General features: G+C 38.5%; 1 protein-coding gene across 5 annotated transcripts in view; it reads left to right on the forward strand.

Annotated features, from left to right (window-relative positions):
• Positions 1–14328, forward strand: part of ARHGAP24 (Rho GTPase activating protein 24) — a 490733-nt gene that overhangs the window by 318322 nt on the left and 158083 nt on the right. The window contains exon 1 of one of the 5 annotated variants that reach the window (XM_027599712.1): positions 14240–14325. The exons of the other annotated variants lie outside the window; for them this stretch is intronic. The gene's annotated coding sequence lies outside the window, so the exon portion shown is untranslated. Of the gene's footprint in view, positions 1–14239; positions 14326–14328 lie in introns of those variants that run through there. 5 annotated transcript variants of the gene reach the window in all.

Here is a 14328-nt window from a genome sequence, read left to right on the forward strand (position 1 = left end):
GCATCTGAAACTGTCTGCTGGAATGCCTTCATTCCTTGAAAAATGGATGACTTTGACCAAGGGTCTTGCTGTTGTTCTTCCCCTTCCCACCAGAATCCCTTCTTCCCCCTGCCTCATCTTTAGAATCAGGAATGGGAAAGGTGCTATTTAGGTCCTGCAAGAGTTCAGTTTGGGTGAAATGGAATAGTCCTTCAGAGCAGTCAGGGTGATTATCCAGCCACTTTGACAAATTTGCCAACATCTGTTCCAGAGTCATTTTTGCTGCACAAATCTGCCATTAACCACCAGTAAAGACTTTAATTAACTGAGCATATCAAGGAGTGAAACTCTGATAAAATGGCACCATCTGGAATAGAAAGATGTAAAATTCTCTCCTCAGCTGTGTTGATAAGGGATTATATTAAAATTTATCTTGATCACAAATGATTCCCCTGCTGTGTAGGGTTAGTAGCAACGACTTTATGATTCAAAATACTTTCCTCAGGTGTGCTGCAACATTAAAATGTAAATTTCCTGAGCTTCAGATTTTTCTTTTGGCCTTGTGTTAATGCTCATTAACGCTCATTAATTTTGCTTGCTCCACCAAGAGTCATGTTGATCAACTTTGAGCTTCAAGAAGAGGTCAGCCAGAACCTCTCAGAGTCCAAACACTTAAGGGATATTCTTTATAAACCTGTTTGGACATTTCATATAAAGTCAGAATAATCTCCATAGAAAAATGCACTTGGGTAAACAATCAGGGAATTTTGGATATGATTTCAGGGAGGGCTTCTTAGACTCTCTGAAGGCCATATGCACCAATCCCAGATTAAATATCTCTTCCTCAGACACACTCTTACTGTGTCTTACAAAGGCAGCATTGCACCCACTTCATTCCAGCAGCTTACCTTGTGTAACTGCTTTATTTGTCCAGACTTTAAGATTCCTCAGCAAACATGAATTTTGGATTTCGAAATTAAACTTGTTCCAACTTGGTTTAGTCTAATGGTTCCCAATTGAATATATTTCACTACTGACCAGAAGGAGTGATAGATTAAGTGGGTTGCAAGTCATCAGTCTTGGCCTCCACTGATCTTAGGTGAGGAGTGGAGGGTGGAGCTTGAAGTAAATTCTCAGAGAAGGTGTGTCCAGGGGACTCTATCACAGGCTTCTTAGCAAGGAAACAATGTTTTCTGCCAATGAAGTTCAAGTTCGCTGCAGCTTAGTTTGAATAGAAGGGTCATTATTGAAACCATTTTGTATTTGGCAACAGTGTTTGACAATCATGAATTACATGGTCTAAAATTATACATTCTACTTCTGACTACATTTGACAGAAGGCTTTAGGGAACAGTCCTAACATGCCGGAAGCAAATGACAAACTCAATTGTGTAACAGTTGTTCTTTGTGGAAGTAACTTTTCTTTTCCTAATTGGGACTAGGTTAGGAATTCAAGAGAAGGTTGCTACATAGTCCCTTAATATCTGATAAGACATACAAAAATGGAAGTTACAAAATAAAGATTTTTTACCAGGTCTCATTTAACTATTATTATTTTCATAAATTTATTTGGATAATCTCTAGTTCTAATTTTTCATTTGTGTAATGGAATACTATGTAAGTCCAGATTTAGGCAATTAAGAGGAAGCTAGTGACTGTCTCAAAAATAGGTAACTTTTGGCTTTTTCCCAATCCTAATCATCTTTGCTGAGGCATCTAGATGGCTCCGTCTGTTAAGCGTCTGCCTTCAGCTCAGGTCGTGATCCCAGAATCCTGGGATCGAGCCCCACATTGAGCTCCCTGCTCAGCGGGGAGCCTGCTTCTCCCTCTCCCTCTGCAGTTTGTTCTCTCTCTCTGTCAAGTAAATAAATAAAATCTTTTTTAAAAATCATCTTTACATTAATCTGGATGAAGACTTCCGTTTTTCAGATGATAGAGAAAACCGTATGTGATGCACTTTTTAACCTAAAAGAAGACCTACATAACACTATTTTAGAATGACTATATTTACCTTTTTAACAAAAATCAAAGGCACCCAATGTCAGAAAGATATCTCCAACTAAGACTAGTGTCTTCAAGTTAGAGAGCCTTTTATATTCTGTAAAATTGTATAAATATTTGTAACAGTGTAATGTTAACCTTCTTAACTGATTCAGTGCCAATCACTTCCATTGTTTCTCTAATTATCTTAAATCAAACTCTAAAATTCAAGTCACCGGGATATCAAAGAAATAAAAATTCGGTCTTAGCCATTGTTCTTCCTCATATCATCTTTCCCACTCGCAAACCTGGGGCTGTGTTAAAATTTCATAAACGGGGGGTGCCTGGGTGGCTCAGTTGGTTAAGTGACTGCCTTCGGCTCAGGTCATGATCCTGGAGTCCCGGGATCGAGTCCCGCATCGGGCTCCCTGCTCAGCAGGGAGTCTGCTTCTCCCTCTGACCCTCTTCCCTCTCGTACTCTCTATCTCTCATTCTCTCTCTCTCAAATAAATAAATAAAATCTTTAAAAAAATAAAATAAAATTTCATAAACGGGACTCAGTCTTTAACTCATAGCAGGCTGAAATGATCAAAGCTCCAGCCACATAGTGCCCAGCTGATGGATGTCTCTGCCGCTTCTGTGCCGGGATCATTCCGGGGGGAGGAGGGGGCGGGCTTTGGGTCTTTGTCCAGCCTTGAAGCCCAGAGGTCTAGGGACTGGCCCAGAGCTGTGTCATGTCCCCATTCTCCTCCAGGTTCTCTCTCTGGGACATTTCAAGCCCCACTATTTCAGTAACTTTCTGACCTTGAGGGCAGCAACTTTGATCTCTAATGACTATGCATTTTTCTTTATCTCTGTCTCTCATCTCTATCTCACCCTCCCGCAAATAATTTCCCCCTCCATGGGCTTCATAACCACAGACTTGATCTGTCTTTCTCCTTGGGAGTCAAAGAGTTTTTTCTTACTAGAGAACTAACTCTAAATATGTATTTTTATTTACTTGTTGACAGATTTACATAGCTGTTTCTTCTTGTATTGAAAAGAGACGGAATGTTTCAGCATTTTTGTATTTGTCCCCTATTCCAAAAATGTGCTGCTTATTTCAGTGTGATACTTCTGAAAAAAATTATGTAGCTGGCATCAATAGAAAGCAAGATTCTCAATGTTAAGTAAGTCCTAGGGGTGATCAGTGGGCATTTTCAGACCTTACCATTCTAACTCAGTATCTCCGTAGGCAGTGACTCCCTGCCTCTCTGATCAGCACTGTTTTCTTAGTTAGCTTCCTTTCAACAGCTTTACCCATTCTGCCACATTACCCTTTTTTGGTTCACTGTGAATCCTTCAGTCACTGACATCTTATTTTCTCGGATGCTCCTTCAGTTGCTCAGGCAGAAATTTTTGTTCCAGTTTCTTCCAGTAAAAAAATTATGCTGTTGGGTTGCCAGAGTTTCTTAGCCTGTGTCCCAGGGAGAGATGGACTGAAGGCTAGATTTCTAGATATTCTAAGGTATTGCCTCCATCCTAACTCCCGTCTTCCCCTGTTTATAATATTTAACCCTAAATGTTGTCAGAGAGAAGGAAGATCAAGATAAATCATCCTGACAGTGGGAACTATGAATCTAGAATGAAAGGAAGTTGGCCCTGGTGACACAGCTCTTTCTTGGGCTTGTTCTGAGATTCTGAATGATATTTCTCATTCTTGTTTTGCAATCTAAATGTCCATATGGTAGTAATTATCTGCTTTAATTATGAAAGAAAAAGATTAAAAGGAATAGCAATTAGGTAGAGCAAAAAAAAAAAAGAAAAAAAAAAGAAAAGGCTTTCTTTGATGATGGAAGTTATGTGATTTGAAGGATTAATATGCAGACAGAAAACAAGTTTTCTGTTACACATGAACTGGAGACTATGTCTTCCTGGAAGTCACAAAAGGGCTATTGCAGAATCATTGCAAAATCATTCATACAGTCCCTCTTATTTTCATCAGATTTAAGGTGAGTTGCTATCATAAAGCCTTGGGTAGAAAATCATTCAAGAAACTCTGTTAAGTTTTGGGAACATGCCAGCGCTAGAGTTGACAGGTCTAGGACAGAAGGACCTTCTAGTAATACAGTGACAAACAGGATCAAAGACAGATTTTTGAGTCTGTTTCTGTGTCTGGTGTAAGAAAGTGGTCCAGTTTCATTCTTTTGTATGTTGTTGTCCAGTTTTTCCAGCACCATTTGTTGAAGAGACTTTTTCCCATCAGATAGTCTTTCCTACTTTGTCAAAGATTAACTGACCATATAATTGTGGGTTCATTACTGGCTCTTCTATTCTGTTTGTATTTTTGTGCCAGTACCATACTGTTCTGACCACTATAGCTTTGTAATATAACTTAAGTCTGGAATAGCGATGCCTCCGGTTTTGATTTTCTTTTTCAAGGCTGGTTGGGCTATTCAGAATCTTTTGTGGTTCTATACAGATTTTAGGATTGTTTGTTCTAGTTCTGTGAAAAATGCTGGGTGTTGTATAAGTTCTTTACGTATTTTGGATACTAACCCTCTATCAGATATGTCAGTTGCAAACATCCTCTCCCAGTCCATACGTTGCCTTTTAGTTTTGTTGATTGTTTCCTTCACTGTGCAGAAGTTTTTATTTTGATGTAGTCCCAATAGTTTATTTTCTGCTTTTATTTCTCTTGCTTCAGGAGACATATCTAGAAAACAGTTGCTACAGTTGATGTCAGAGACATTACTGCCTATGCTCTCTTCTAGGATTTTTATTGTTTCATATCTGACATTTAGGTCTTTCATCCATTTTGAATTTAATTTTGTGTGTGGTGTAAGAAAATGGTCCAGTTTCATTCATCTGCCTGTGGCTGTCCAATTTTCCCAACACCATTTGTTGAAGAGACTGTCTTTTTCCCATTGGCTATTCTTTCCTGCTTTGTCGAAGATTAATTGACCACACATGAACTAGCATGAGCCTGCTAGTTCCTTTTTTTCTGGAGGGTTCTCTCCATGAACATTGCATCTCTAGGACACACTCTGAGATGAGCATCTAACCTCCCCACTGTGTGCCCCAGGCACTCTTCAAATCGCTGTTTCCATGCTGTATGTCCACAAGTTGTTTGCCTGCCTTCTCATCAAGAACAGCCCAGTGTCTATGGGCTCTATCCCAGCCAAGCCAAATGACCTTTAAAACTCCAGGCTTTAAGCCCCACTGATTACAAGAACTCACGATATTCACACCCTCTTGCTTTCCAAGCCAATTGCCATGAGGATTCCTTTCTCCCATGTGCTCCCCTGTATGCTAGTCTGTCTCTCACCCTTTTTGGTGTCTGTGGCTTCCTCCCCACTGTAGTGGCATGATCCATTTCTCTCTCAAGCCTTATCTCCACACTTCCTACCTTCTTCATTGTAGCCTCTTCTCTACCTTTAGTTGTGGAGTTTGTTCTACCAGTCTTCAGGGCGATTTCTGGGGTATTTAGGATGATTTGATAGTTATCTAGTTGTATTCGTGGGATGAGGGCCTAGGGTCCTCCTACTCTGCCACTATTTTCCTTCCTCCTCCCCATTGTCAACATTATTAATATTTTTTGTATTTCTGTATTAGTATTCAAAGGAGTTTAAATTCAAAAACAAAGTGAGCCCTTCCATTTAAACAGAAGTGAAAATGAAGATATTTTATAAAATTAAGAAAAGAAATAATCCAGCTAGTTATATTGAGATTCATTTATCAAAGTGTTAATGACATAGCCAGTAAATACATTATTCATGTGAGTCACTAAATAAGTATTTCAGGTAAGACAGAGAATTGCTTTATTTCATTCAAGGCTTAGTCACTTATAAAATGTGACAATGCAACTGAATATTTATACATGTAGAAGTTTATTTACCATTCTTTGCTAAAGAACCCCTCCCCTTTTTTCAAGTATAGAATTTACTGTGGGACCTCCAGTGATCATCAGTTCTAACATCTATTATTATTGCATAAAATTTCTGGCTCACAGAACATTCTGGAGAGGCAGTCTTAGAAGAAAAGGCAGCTTTTAGTAGAATGACAAGGATGGGACTTTTCAAACCAGAGGAGTGATGAGTGGTATAAGTGGGTTAGTTCTGGGTTGGGGCGAGAGAGGGCAGATAGCAAAGGTAGACTGCAAAGAGCAGGGAACACGTGTGTCCAGCTATGAGATTTCTCTTTCTCTCATTTTCCTGCATTCAACCCCTGGCATTGAAATAGCAACTCTGGTCCCCCAAAGATATTTTGAAGGTATATGGTCTTTGGAGTTAAATCCTGAGTCATCACCAGCTAGGTGTATAATTTTGGGCAAGCCACTTAAATTTTTGGGACTCAATTTTCCTCACCTGTAACATGAGGATTATAAAGTGAAATAAAATGAGTCTATCTCTCAGGGCTATTGGGAGGACACTAAAAATACATGTAACATCCTTGGGATATAACCCATGCTCAATTCATTATAGGCATTATTACTGAAGTTTTCTTTTTAAAAATTTCAGCTTTGCCTTTCATATCAATGAATTAGCCACTTTGTTAGACAATATCTTCTTTAATGTTCAGCACAAAATAGCTCTGTGACTTTGAAAAATGCCCTTACCCTTTATATGATTCAATTTTTTCACACAGGAAAACACAGGGATAATATCTTGAGTAACACTAGAGTTCTGCAAGACCATGATGTTAATAGCATGTTATCCACTTTGTTCTTGATCATAATTAAAGCAAGGTACAGGCATATACATCACTACACTCCATAATGTAGCACAGCATAGTCCTTAGCAGCATGGACTCTGGGGCCAGATGACCTGCATTTCTGTTTATAGCTCCTCACCTACTAAGGCTGAGTGATTTGGGCAAGTCATTTTGCTCTCATATGCTCTCATTTTCTGGACTAACTGCACAATTTAATTTTCCAATGATAGGATAGAGAAAATCATTTGTTCTCAAACTTCTATTGCCTCATATTCTTGTGGTGCTCTACTTTCCTAATGTCATAAATAGTGCTATTGAGAATATTAAATTGTTTGACCACAAGCTGGCTAAACACCAACACTTCATTCTCTCACCCCAATCAAACAAAAAATGTTTCTAGAGTGTCATTTTTCTTTTAGCTATAGAGCTATAAAATTGTTATAACAAACGTTCCCTGGAAATTGGAGGTGTTGTCACAAGAAATTAAATGTTATTAAGATTATTAACACAGAGAAGAGTGTATGAAGATCCCTTAATCAATATCTCCTCAGTATTTCCATATTCATGAAAGGTTTGGAGCACCTCTCTTCCCACATTAACACTCTGCTATAGGGAACAGGGAAAAATATTGTTTAATGAATATCATTAACTTAATAATAAGATAGGAATTTAAACTACACAGCCACTGGCATCTTTTATAATGCTGAGATCCTATGATTTTTATGTCTTTCTTGAGAAGTTTATTGGCTATTAAAAATGGCAGCATCTGCAACGATCTCTAGAGATACAACTAGTGTGGCTCAAAAGACTTTGTCCCAAGATGCTGCGTTGCAAATGCTATAAAATACTTTTTAATAAGATTTTTAAAATTATGCAAATTTTAAAGCTTCTCTTCCCATTAGCAGATATTTTTCCATTATTCCTCATCATAGGGGTGAGTTTACCCCAGAATTTGAGATCTTGAAGCTGGTGAATATAGATGGAGGCAGTCTTATACAGAGAGACTTAGTATGCAAGGAGGATATCCTATTACCTACCATTTTCACTGCCTCTTATATTCATGCAACTTGATCTTCATGACAAATTTCTAGGTTGGTTCTACTCTGAAATTTCATTTTTCTAACATTCAAGATCACAGCAGGGTATGATTGGTTTTATCATCAAAAGAACTTCAAGTAGGTGTCAACAGATCCCTTTAAATGCACCCCCTTGCTTCTCATATTATTGAAACCATAACATTCAGAACTTTCTTGAGAAATTAAAAACTCTTTTTTTTTAAAGGTTTTATTTATTTATTTGACAGAGAGAGAGAGACAGTGAGAGAGGGAACACAGCAGGGGGAGTGGGAGAGGGAGAAGCAGGCTTCCCGCTGATCAGGGAGCCCGATGTGGGGCTCGATCCCAGGACCCTGGGATCATGACCTGAGCCGAAGGCAAATGTTTAATGACTGAGCCACCCAGGCGCCCCTACAAACTCTTATAATACATCTTTTCATTAGGGGCAATCGGGCTCCACTTTTAGCTTCCATCCCCATGCTGGGTCCTCTTCCTCCTCAGTTAAATCTTCTGTTTTCTTCTCTACAGCCAGTTAACAACATTTATTGATCTCCCGTTGTGGGTAGAGATGTTTATTACCTCCACTATTGCCTGTGCCCATTTGTTCATTCCTAGTCTTGCCCTCTCTCTCAACATGTCACAAATAGCCCTCTCACAACAGATTGTCACTATATAGATTCTTTTTTGTTGTTGTTTTAATGGGAAATGTCATGGTACTTGTGAAGGAAAGTAGTTATCAGAGGAAATATTTTGAGAACCACTCTTTAGCCAGTTTGAAAAGTTGTGTACCTGCAGGGGCGTCTGGGTGGCTCAGTTGGTTAAGCGACTGCCTTCGGCTCAGGTCATGATCCTGGAGTCCCGGGATCGAGTCCCGCATCGGGCTCCCTGCCGAGCAGGGAACCTGCTTCTCCCTCTGACCCTCTTCCCTCTCGTGCTCTCTATCTCTCATTCTCTCTCTCTCAAATAAATAAATAAAATCTTAAAAAAAAAAAAAAGTTGTGCACCTGCAGAAGCTGTATGGAAATGCTCATGAATTCAGTGTTTCACCATCATTCCTTTATATTTGGCTTTATGAATAAATATTGGAATGAACTGATGGTAATATACCTTTCTATTGTTATTATTTATACTTGCCTAGCAGCAAAAACTACAGAGTTCATTTTAAAATCAATGAAAATCAATATAACACCAAATTTGCGAAATTTAGAGCAGCTTAACGTATATAATGACAGTTCCTTAGATTCTCGGTTTACATGTCACCTCAACATCCACTATCTGATTGGGATGTCATTTGACAGGTAAGGAAATTGAGACCTAGGGAGGGGAAGTGATTTGCCCAGGGTTGCTCAGTTGGTAAGTGGCAGAATTCACTGCAAAAATTTAAAAAGTAAAATATATAGCTATGATTTAACTGTTAAAAAGTAAAATGCTCAATTTATGTGGATTTGGTCTTGTATCTTTCTCCAGTTCCTCAAGTGTTATTTCAGCAAACAAATAAACAAACAAGTAAAGCAGTAACAGGTGAATGAATTTTAGGCTGAGTTCAAATATTCTTCACTGGCTTTAAGACTTCTGTCCACAATGAGGACCCAAGTTGGCCATTTAATTAGCAGGCTGATGTCTATTTATTTTCCTATAATCCTGAGTTCTCCACCAACTGGCTCCTGGGTCATAAAAATATATGGAACACAAACATAAGTGCAAGTAAGGCCCAGGTAATATCAACAACGCAATCTCACCCCCAGGTGCCCTGCTCACCTCAACGAAATGTGTATTGACATTACAGAAGAGATCTAAAATATGTGCTAAGTCAAGATCATTTCTTAGAAGACAATAGATTTTCTTCGTCACATATATACTTTAGTGCTTTTTGAAGTAAGCAGTTACCCCCAAATTATAATTATGTTGTCATGAATGTATATATCATGTTACTTATATTTGCACAATATCCATTCTCTATATTCGAGGTTACTTACATACCTGTCATTTCCTCTATCTCTTTTTTTAATATTTTAAAAATGAGTGAGACCAACTACTCTCTATTTTCCTTGTATTATAATACTGGAATATCTAGAATTTTTTATGTGTGCCCATGAATATTTTTAATGCAAATCGTGAGGATAATGGTAATAAAAGTTCTGGAGACTAAATTTTTCCACGTGCAGAGATTATAAGCATGGTGAATTAGCTTTATCAAGAAATACATTTATAAAAATGATTCCCAAACTTTTTCTCTTTCTTTCTTTCTTTCTTTCTTTCTTTCTTTCTTTCTTTCTTTCTTTCTTTCTTTCTTTCTTTCTTTCTTTCTTTCTTTCTTTCTTTTTCTTTCTTTCTTTCTTTCTTTCTTTCTTTTTCTTTCTTTCTTTCTTTATTTCTTTTCATTATTTATTTCTTTGTTTGTTTATTTTTGTTTGTTTGTTTATTTATTTTTCTTTCTTTCTTTCTTTCTTTCTTTCTTTCTTTCTTTCTTTCTTTCTTTCTTTCTTTCTTTCTTTCTTTCTCTCTCTCTCTTTCTTTCTTTCCTCTTCCTTCCTTCCCTCCTTCCTTCTTTTTTTCTTTCTTTCCACTACATTGTAGTAATGGCCCTTGTAAAACATTAGAAAATGGAAGAAAGGGGCTCCTGGGTGGCTCAGTCATTAAGTGTCTGCCTTTGGCTCAGGTCATGATCCCAGGGTCCTGGGATCAAGCCCCGCATCAGGCTCCTGCTCCTCAGGAAGCCTGCTTCTCCCTCTCCCACTCCCCCTGCTTGTGTTCCCTCTCTCGCTGTGTCTCTCTCTGTCAAATAAATAAATAAAATCTTAAAAAAAAAAAAGAACCAAACAGAAAGCCAAAGCATCTTAATTTACTTTCTTCTCCTCTGACTAATGTTGACCCATGCTTCCAAATGCTTTCTTCTTCATGCATTCTTTCTTTCCAATACATGCTTTTGAAACCAGGATCTCAAAATCCAAGAGAAAAGAAAGTTTCGAGATGAAGAAAGTAAGAAGACGATGTGCTTTTAGTTCCTGCTATGGAATTACACCCAGGCAAACACTAGCTGTGGTGTTCTAAGCACAAAATACCTTAATGGGACAGTATAATAATTTGAAGAAAGTGCCAAAAACTGTGTTTTCATTTGTATTATTCTGACCTGAGAGAGAATTGAAATCTTACTGCAGTTATTTCTTTTCTTTTTTCTCTTCTTTTCTTTCTTTAAAAAAAAAAATAATTCTGCTTGTTTGTTCATCCTTTCTTCATTCGGAAATAAAATGGATTCAGGAAGGAGAGAAAACAGCCTTTTGACTTTGCCTATGTTATATTTTTGTCATTGTCAACTTCCCAGTGGATTCACTCTTCTTATTTTACTTCCTCTTTAGTTAAATATGATGCCCTGAGAACACGTGGGTTGTGGTGAGTGCCAAAATGTGTATTGTAAGCAAAAGTAGCAAGGAAATGAACACCAAACAGCTGAAGGTCCCTGAACTTCTTTTATGTGGTTTGGTAGTTTAAATGCTGTGTTTTAGTTTTTTCATTCAGAATTTAACTTGAACAATTGAGTTTAAAGTACCTGCATTTATTCTTTTTTTCCCCACTATTTATTTTGACTTATTACTAACTTAGCGGCCCTGTTACATTTCTCTCCCTAATAAAAATACCTAACACAAAGTAATTTTATCTGCAAGACTTCCAAATTTTCTTGCTAAGGCTAGACCTGGGAAAAAGGAGAAGCCTAGTTCTATGAAGGCATTTTGGATGGTGCACTTTGCAGTTGGGAATGTTAAAAGCAGAGGCAAGGTATAATTAGACACTGCATTCTCAGAAAATATTTTGAAAATATGGAAAGGGGAGATGGAAGGCTGGAATAGAGGGTACGGTATGAATTGGCTTGCACATACATTACAGCTGGGAATGCCACTTAGAAAAGGAAGAGCCGAAACAGACACCATGTAGGGCTGTGGTTCAGTCTCTCCCCCTAGCTTTCCAATAAAATTGGTAGAAAGAATCTGGCATTTTATGAACATCCTCAGACCCAGGGGACTGAAAATTATGATTCTTAGGTACTCTAAACTACAGCTGAAAAAAATGTCTTTCCTGCTACTTTTAAGGGTAAGAGATTACCTTGCTTTCTTGTGGGGATTCCTCAGGGTCTGGTAATTTAAGCAAATTAAAATGCAGTGATGCATTGAGTGTACATTGAAAAACAGAGAAGTATTCTGCTACCGAGAAAGAGTTGTCAATTTGAAGATAGGCAGGACCAAAAAAAAAAAAAAGAATTTTTGGTGCATATTAACAAAATTATTTTTTCTTGTATCCTGCAATAACTTTATCATTTAAAAACTCAAAATGTGTTTTTCTAAAAATTTCTGCATCCTTTATGAAAGTTAACTTGTCTAATAAATACCCTCAAGAAGTTTTCTTGGTAACTTGCATCTAATGTTTCCTACACCCACTATTTAAAAACCAAATGTTATTTCCTTTCTCTTTCTGAGAAAGTTATAGGTAAACAAATTTACTCTGAATATAGGATTCCAGCCATGCTGACCTCGATTGTAATTCAAGCTACACACTCACCAGTCCTGTGTGCAGTCTGTTTCATCTCCTCTGTGAAATGGGAATAATAAGGACTACCTTGTAGGATTACTATGAGGATTAACTGAGATACTATCCGTGAACTTCCCAGCCCTGTGCATCTGGAGACTGGCGCTAACATTGTTAGCTCCTTTCTGATTCCCCACTAGTCTCCCTTCTTGGTTCCCCCTACCCCACAACCACCTAATCTCTAAATAACGCATACATAATTGTTTTGGAACATCAGCACGAATGCCCAGAAACATCTGTTCCTGAATGAACTCAGCACTGAATCTGGCATTGCACCCCACCTTTCACCTTGTTTAATACCTTTACGCACCACCTCCCTGGCAAACACTTGAGTACACCAGGACACCAGGTGAACTGTGAAGCCAGCCGTCACATGAGCTGGGCATTTTCTCTCAGGGTTTCAGCGGGTCTGGTTCTGCCTCAAAGACCAGATGGAGCTCACGTTGCTCCCAATTAACTGACTCTGGACATGTGGTCGCTGCCATCAAGACCCACCACAAGGACAGCAGTTCAGTAAAATCTTGAACTCTATTTATAGACCACTTGAAACAAACACGTTGCTGGGAAGCCCAAGGAATCCTCCTTGAGAACACAGAAAGTAATTCACCAGTCCCAGTACTAACGGGCAATTGAAGGGAGGAAAATACAGTAAGTCCATGTTTTTCCAGCACTCTACAATTTACAAAGCATTTACTCCTGCTCATTCTTCCATTTTACCCTGACACCATTCCAGGAGGTAGACAAGCAAACACTAGGAACAGATCCCCATTTTACAGATTACAAACTGATGTCTAGGAGGTTCAATGAGTTGCTTGTGTTCATATGGCTGGTGAATGGTGGTGGTTGGAGATGGAGGGGAGAGGAAGGTGGTAAAGAATTATTTTCTGTTAGTGCAATCAACCTAAACATCGGTAAATATTTATTTACCTGTTAGAAAAAATACACAGGCAAGATAAATAATGTTTCAAAATGTACTTGCAAGCTTAAAATTGTTCCTTCTCCACTTCTGATGGGAAAACCAAAATATGAGAAATAAGCACCCAGAGAGACGCTCCAGGAAAATATTTATAAACATGTTTGTATCTGTCTATAACATATACATATAGAATAATTATATTTTAGGCAAGAAATGCCTTTCTTGAAACCTCTCCAAATTAAAATGTGCATATGTCAAGACTAATCTTGAAAAAGATGGTAGGAATTTTTATGAGAAATTTTAATTGATTCTGCCAATCAGCTCTGAATGTATACATCTTTACCATCTTTTTTACTACGGGAGTTTTTGCATAATCCCAGTATGTGCACAAAAAGCAAGACTTCACTCAAATGAATTAGTTTATGGACCAGAAATGATTTGGCTCTATACAGAATTATTTCATCTTGATTTTGGCAAATACTTTAATTTTCTAAGACTCGTCTTTAAGTCTTGTTACCTGGAAAGGATAAGCAAAAACTTTTTGGCCTGAGAAGTATGTCCGGGCAATTTAGAATAGCTACACTAAAATCTGTGTGTGTGTGTGTGTGTGTGTGTGTGTGTGTGTGTGTGTGTGTGTGTGTGTTTGAAAGAGTGAGAGAGATTATGGTTTAAAGAGTACTGCTGGGTTAGCAGATTGGCTCAGCGCCATTGGGGGATTTTTCAGATTTACCGCTTCTCGGACTATTGTCTCGGCTCGATTTATGGACTCAGAATCTCTTGAAAGGCAGTGTCTGGACTTTAGGGTCTTTCCTTGTCGGTCCCTCCAATTCCCATATACTCTTTTTTTTTGCCCGTGTTCACCTTGTGGCGACCTTGCGAGACTCAGCGTTTTTACCTGAGCTCAGTGGCTGGGGAGCCCACCAGTGCTGGCGAGAGAGAGGGCAGTGGTTTCCATTGCCGGGTGATGGAGTCATGGGAAAAACTGCAGCGAACCAACCGAGAGTAGGACAAGAGCCGGGCTCCAGTGTGCTTTAAGTGGCTCAGGACGGAGCAGCTGCTCCGTCTCCCAGCCTGCAAGTGCTGCCTGCATTTGTCACTGACCACCGAAGTGTGTGTTTGTGCAAGGTG

Source organism: Zalophus californianus, chromosome 2, assembly GCF_009762305.2.
Source record: "Zalophus californianus isolate mZalCal1 chromosome 2, mZalCal1.pri.v2, whole genome shotgun sequence".
NCBI classification, from domain to species: Eukaryota; Metazoa; Chordata; class Mammalia; order Carnivora; family Otariidae; genus Zalophus; species Zalophus californianus.